At 37.1% G+C, this 7,500-nt stretch overlaps 1 pseudogene; it reads right to left on the bottom strand.

The window, feature by feature from the left end:
• Positions 1-5,338, bottom strand: part of LOC143021184 (uncharacterized) — an 8,052-nt pseudogene extending 2,714 nt beyond the window's left edge.
• Between the last annotated feature and the right edge of the window lie 2,162 nt (positions 5,339-7,500).

Below are 7,500 nucleotides of genomic sequence, written 5' to 3'. Positions count from 1 at the left end.
AATTCTTGACTCTTTGTGTTTAGTATACAATCATTTAAAATCTTTTTTAATACAGATATATCCTTGCTACAGGATACAGAGGGATATTTTTAAATTTATTTACAAAATAAATGAAGTTGCTGGAGTGAATATTATTATCTAAATCAATATGAATTAATCGAACGTATGTTCTAAGGGGTGACCATAGTTTTGTCCTGTGCTTGGCGGTCACGAGTCTTAAAGGGGTAACTACATGTGTTGGTTACAGAACACTACAGGCTATGCATGTCATTGTCCGTCCTCTACGAATGTATAGATATATACATAAATATTTATACACACACACACACACACACACACACACACACACACACACACACACACATAATTGATATATATATATATATATATATATATATATATATATATATATATATGTATATGCAAGGGTTGATGAAAAAGTATTAGGATGGTTTGGACACATGGAAAGAATGAGTGAAGAAAGATTAGTAAAAGAAGTGTGGAAGGCGGAGGTGGAAGGAGTGAATATGAGGGGACGTCCTAGTATGAGATGAATGGATGGGGTGAAAGGGACTTTACAAAAGAGAGGAATGTCTGTAGAGGAAGGACGGGAGAGGACAGAAGATAGGGGTGAATAGAGAAGGGTTGTGTATAAATGAGGCTGTGATGCATGAGCGGGAGTGGGTGGGGGATGGGGGGTGAGGAAGTATGTATGAGAAAAAAAAATCGACGCAGCCCGAATGAATTTCTCCCCATCTTCTCCTTTTCTGCATGAGAGGACGGAGAGGGGGGTCACCGATTTTATGAAGCGGCCTTACTGTGGATGTGCTGTGTCTTGCGACACTGCTTCTGACCCAGGGCAGTGGACAGGATGCAGGGATGACCCGTCATCCAGGAGGTGCCAAGATAGGAGGGAGGGAGGAGGGTGGAAGGGAGTGGAATATATGGGGAATGAAATGGGTGGGAGTGATTTCTGTGCCTTTTTCTTTTTGGCTACCCCCCGTGTAAGGGGTAAAAAGCCTTTGGTATATGTATGTATCTATGTATATATATACATATACATATATATATATATATATATATATATATATATATATATACACAATCAATCAGCTCATCGTGATACGAAAAATGTAAAATAACCACAGGAGAAGAGAAACTTGTAGACAGTAAGTACTTTCGTATATTACATCTTCAGACTAAATGAAAGAGAGACAAAGAGAGCAAGAGTGAAAGTGAGAAAGAGGAAGAGGAGAAACGATAGCTTAAATTTATATTTTTTATCAAAAGTGCCTGATATTAAGCATAATTCTATTATATTCCTTTCATGTAGCATCTTCCCTTTGGCTAAAATTATTGCCTTAGACCAATCAATATGATGGTTGTAAATGGCTTTGTGTTGAAATAGCGCTTTATTTTCCTGGGCAGATCTCACACTATAATTTTCTACATGAGGGGACGGAGAGGGGAGGGGGTCACCGATTTTATGAAGCGGCCTTACTGTGGATGTGCTGTGTCTTGTGACACTGCTTCTGACCCAGGGCAGTGGACAAGATTCAGGGATGACCCGTCATCCAGGAGGTGCCAAGATGAGAGGGAGGGAGGAGGGTGGAAGGGAGTGGAATATATGGGGAATGGAATGGGTGAGAGTGATTTCTATGCCTTTTTTCTTTTTGGCTACCCCCGTGTAAGGGGGATAAAGCCTTTGGTATATGTATGTATGTATGTATATTATATACATATACATATATATATATATATATATATATATATATATATATATATATATATATATACACACAAGCAATCAGCTCATCGTGATACGAAAATGTAAAATAACCACAGGAGAAGAGAAACTTGTAGACAGTAAGTACTTTCGTATATTACATCTTCAGACTAAATGAAAGAGAGACAAAGAGAGCAAGAGTGAAAGTGAGAAAGAGGAAGAGGAGAAACGATAGCTTAAATTTATATTTTTTATCAAAAGTGCCTGATATTAAGCATAATTCTATTATATTCCTTTCATGTAGCATCTTCCCTTTGGCTAAAATTATTGCCTTAGACCAATCAATATGATGGTTGTAAATGGCTTTGTGTTGAAATAGCGCTTTATTTTCCTGGGCAGATCTCACACTATAATTATGTTGGGAAATCCTTGCTTCTGTTACCTAGAATATTTGGGAGAAAGGGTAAAACATCTTGAATTATAACATGAACAAAAAGCCCAGTGACATCGAAACTAACAAAATTGTAGGGATAATCAATGTTGAGACATTTGACCTTATTGATCAATGTAAAAAGATCAGTTTTTATTTCCATGTACTAGAGAGCTTATGGGATTTCAGATCCTGAATTTATTGATGACAAAATTAGAATTATCGGGAATATTATTAAAATATGACACTCATATTCTTAATTAATGTCACAGCACTACCAAGGAACGTTTTTACAAATACACAATCAAAAACAAGAAAAACATGGGCAAATTAATACACTTGTTCTTCCTTTTCATGAAAGCTTTCTTAGTATTGTCAACATACTCAAGTAATTGGATTTCAAAGTAGCTTTGATTAAGAACAGCTCGCCTAACAACAGTGGTGTTATCTATAAAATTCCATGCCAAGATTATAAAAAAAAATTACATTAGACAAACTGGGAAAAACTTGGAAACAATGATTTCCCAACATAAATATAGTGTGATATTTGCCCAGGAAAATAATGCGTTATTTCAACACAAAGTAGCATACAACCATCATATTGATGGTCTAAGACAACAATTTTAGCTAAACAAAGGGAAGAAGCTACACGAAAGGAATATAATAGAATCATGCTTAATATCAGCGACTTTTGATAAAAATATAAACTTAAGCAATGGACATTTTAAATGTGATAAATTGGTAACCCAAATGATCACCAAGATGTTCCCGCCAGATTTAACCATATGTGTTGGTCAGGTCGATGGAGGTAAGGTCAACCCCCCCACACCCGCATTGTATTGTCTCCCCCCTTCCCTACGTTTGCTACCTGATACTTACATCTAAACACAGTTCTGTATCTCTTTCATTTAGTCTGAAGATGTAATATACGAAAGTACTTACTGTCTACAAGTATCTCTTCTCCTGTGGTTCTTTTGCATATATGTCTATATATATATATATATATATACACATATATATATATATATATATATATACAGTATATATATATATGTTGAGACATTCTGATAGTTTGACGTAAGCGGAGTAGGAAACACAGGAGTCTTAGCCTTGAGTTTATTCCTGACTAGTTTCGCAGGTATGGTTTTTCAAACAAGCATACCTGCGAAACTAGTCAGGAATAAACTCAAGACTAAGACTCCTGTGTTTCCTACTCCGCTTACACACACACACACACACACACACACACACACACACACACACACACACACACACACACACACACACACACACACACACACACACACACACACACACACTCACACACACACACACACACACACACACACACACACACACACACACACACACACACACACACACACACACACACACACACAACACACACACACACACACACACACACACATATATATATATATATATATACATATATATACATATACATATATACATATATATATATATATATATATATATATATATACATATATATATATATATATATATATATACATGAGTCCCATCATATTTACTTTTGCACTTTTTGTGCATATTTATTGAGGTGACGATTTCAGTCTACGGTGATTGGTGAGACGTGGCTAGTGAAGGCTTGTTGAGTGCCCCACAGGTGTGAGCTCGGTGAGAGCAATTTGAGTTTCGAGTCAATTTGACACGCCGTCGTTGTCCAGGTCGGATTCCACGCGGGAGCTTCATCGCCTTCTCCCGTTTCTCCTCTTCCTCTTTCTCACTTTCACTCTTGCTCTCTTTCTCTCTCTGTCTATGTCTCTCTCTCTCTCTTTCTTTCTCTCTAAAACGGTCGTTAGGTCTGCTTCGTCTTCTTCAATTCTCGTACACGCATTTATTTTTTACTATATATTTTGTTTAATTTCTATATATATTTTTAAACTAATTCCTAACAAACTTGTGATTTATTGTAACCTTCTCCACATCTTGTTCAGTCTTTATGTTTATTTCCCTTTTCTAGCCACTTCCTTCGTGTGTTATTATTTTTCTAATGTTTTTCACTTAGGTGACATTCTATGTAACGTAATCTGTCTAATGCACAAAAATTTAGTCTTGTTTATTAATTGCTACATACTAGAAGAGCATCTTGTATTATTTAATTTCATTCGATTTAATCTTATATACTTTATCTTCTTTTATTATTTTTTATTATTTTATATTTTATTCTAATTTAGTTTAGTTTAGTTTAGTTTAATTTAGTTTAGTTTTATTTTATTTTAATCTATTTTATTTTACTTGATTTTGTTTTGTTTATATGTTTTATCTTATTTTATTTTATTTTGCTTTATTTTATTTTATTTTCATTTTAATTCATTTTGTTTTATTTTATTTTACTTTATTTAATTTCATTTTGTTTTAATATATTTTATTTTATGCTATCTCATTCTATTTTATTATATTTCATTTTATTTTATTTTATTTTATTCTATTTTATTTTATCTTATTTTGATTTATTTTGGTTTATTTTATTTTATTTTATTTTATTTTATTTTATCTTATTTTATTTTATTTTATTTTATTTCATTTTATGTTTTATTCTATTCTATTTTATCTTATTTTATTTTATTTTATCTTATTTTATTTTATTTTATTTTACTTTTTTATTTTTATTCTTTAATCTTTTTTTAAAACTTAATAGTTACGTAAACTATATCCATAAAACTTTGTTCATTTTAGTATATGTTAATGTGTTAAGGGAATTAAAGACGATCAACTTACTCTCAGAGTCGTATTACTGAAGTCTAAGACGTCACCTTTGAATATTATACTCGGATAGCTAGAAAGGTTAGTTATCCCGAATAGTTTTTAGATCTCAATTATTTCTCTTCAAAATACATTCGTCTGTTTTGAAAGAAAGCATTACACGTAACACTACATGCACCAATTCACACTACAAAAATACAAGTCTCCAGCCTCATCATGAAACATAAATTGATTAAAGACATCACTCTACTTAAGTAGAATACTGTGGTGTACAATTCTCTCGAAGAAAGTTCTAAACGTCTCCCCAGTGCCTCCAACATCGGTGTTACCATTTCCTCTGTGAAAAGAAGAATCACAATGCTATGCTGCGAAGGAAGCATATGCAAACATATGACTCAAGCTCACTGTATCCATATAAGATTACTAACCATTACGATATGTCACATGACTGACACATGATCCACATGCATGCAAGAAGATGCTCACTGGTCTCTTACAATACCTCTAATCTTCCTGACCTCCACATTACCAAATCATAAACACCTGACTCAAATATACAACACACATCACACCACCGATCAAAGGAAAGTTGACAAAGCAAGTACATAGTGTCACCAGACAAATCATTAACCATTTCCTTATAGTTACCTAACTACACTATCATAACTATAATCCATACACCATGTCAGGGCACTTTCTCTAATACTAACTAGGCACTAGATACTACAACTAACACACAAATAGCATTGTATAAATCCCAAACCTATGATCTATCTGTAAACCCTACACCAGATATGCAGAGATAGGCATATTCACATATATATGAGGCGACTACGTCACCAGAAGAGGACTCTCCCTTACAGGGAGCACTTGGGGACTCTCCCCATAAGGGATTACATCCCCACTCTGTAAATATCTAATTGCTTCAATAAACCAAGGAAGGCCGAAAAGGCTTTACATTCCCTGCCACAGGTGTTGTCACTAACCAGTTACACGACTGGTGGTAGCGGTCCATACGCCACCCTAAAATGTAACCATTAACCGGTTACACGAAAGGTGCCAGGCAGTGGACCTAGACGACTTCGAAGAGAGTTCGCCCATACACGACTAAAACAGCCAGAATAGCCCACCGAGGTTATGCGACAGGCGGTAGTGGTAGTGACAGTCTGCTATTCCTCCTTACGCCCCCGAAGAGAGACCGCCCGTCTACGACAACCCACGTCCACCTTTGTAGTCATCAAAAGCTCACACAGCCTCCGATGGACGCCGCTAGTCCACGACCAAAATCGTCAGACTAGAGTAGTGATTTCCAGTGACGAAATCTCAAGATATAACTCAACGCATCACCGCATTAAACTCCAATCAAGTCACAAGAACGATCAGTGCAACGCATCGAAGCCCGATATCAATTAAGCCCAGCGCATCGTCTTTAAGACTTCAATCAAACCCCCGAAATCCAACCTAGACTCAGAAATATCGAGGCAACTGCCCTAAAGACTTCATTCAGCCCCGCGCGCCTACTTCGAGGTTACCAGGCCCCTTCCCACGAGCCTACGCAACATTTGCTGAAGGCAGAACCGTGCGAGCACGCAAACTCTGCAAACGCATCACGAGGCGCTCTCGCGCACCCATTCCGTAAGTAATACTACTTAAAATCTTACTCGTTCCCATACTTCTAGAACGAAGCCACGCGACTCCAATAGGTCACGAGGGACTCAGATCGAGCGCGCTGACTTCAGGGCCAGCAGTTCCAAACGGTCTCATTCGGCGAACCTCCCAGCGAGTGACACATCCTACATTATACACACCACCCCTCCGCAACCGTTTCCTTCAAGCGACGATTGCACCTCTACCCACCCCTGCACCACAACCGACCTTGCCAGCCATCGTGAGTACGAAATAGTATATATATATATTTTACTTATCTTTGTGTAACCTTTCTTGCTCTTCACTTACAGAGCCTGACGAAAACCTCATCTCCCCTCCCCCTTTCCAGCACCGTGACCCACGGCAAGCACCAGAAACTACGCGTCGGTTGAGCGTAGCCGGCAGGAGAGGCTAACCGCGAGCCTCTACTCAACTCAGCCCCTCCACTCTTCCTCCATCGTCGTGACCCATGACAAGGACCAGGTACTTCGTTTGAACGTGGCCACCAGGAAATCGGCCACATTCTCCACCAACCTCCTCCCGCCGCCCGAGAAACCTCAAGCCGTCAACTGCAAAGCAAAAGAAAAAAAAAAAAAAAAAAAAAAAAAAAAGAGAACAACAGCAATAGCACCACTCACCAACCTCGACTAAATCAGACAACTCGCACTACGAAACGATGTGAATGTATCAGTATTTTAGATATGTTACAGCTAACATACTCTTAAAATAACTTCACACACAAACTAAAACAAATACTAATTTTTAGGATGCGTTACATTTATGAAGCCATGGTACCCAGTAAAAGTGCTACCGGATTCTCATTTAAACTACAGAGAAAAAAGAAGTAAACATTTCATTGAAAATATATCACAAACTACAGTGACAGACATATTCCCGTAAACTCTCATCGAAAAGAGAATCGACACTGACAATCAAACCGATAAAG

The sequence above is a fragment of the Oratosquilla oratoria genome, chromosome 41 (assembly GCF_046742065.1).
Source record: "Oratosquilla oratoria isolate Oo_2021 chromosome 41, ASM4674206v1, whole genome shotgun sequence".
NCBI classification, from domain to species: domain Eukaryota; kingdom Metazoa; phylum Arthropoda; class Malacostraca; order Stomatopoda; family Squillidae; genus Oratosquilla; species Oratosquilla oratoria.
This window is presented reverse-complemented; position numbering and strand designations above follow the sequence as displayed.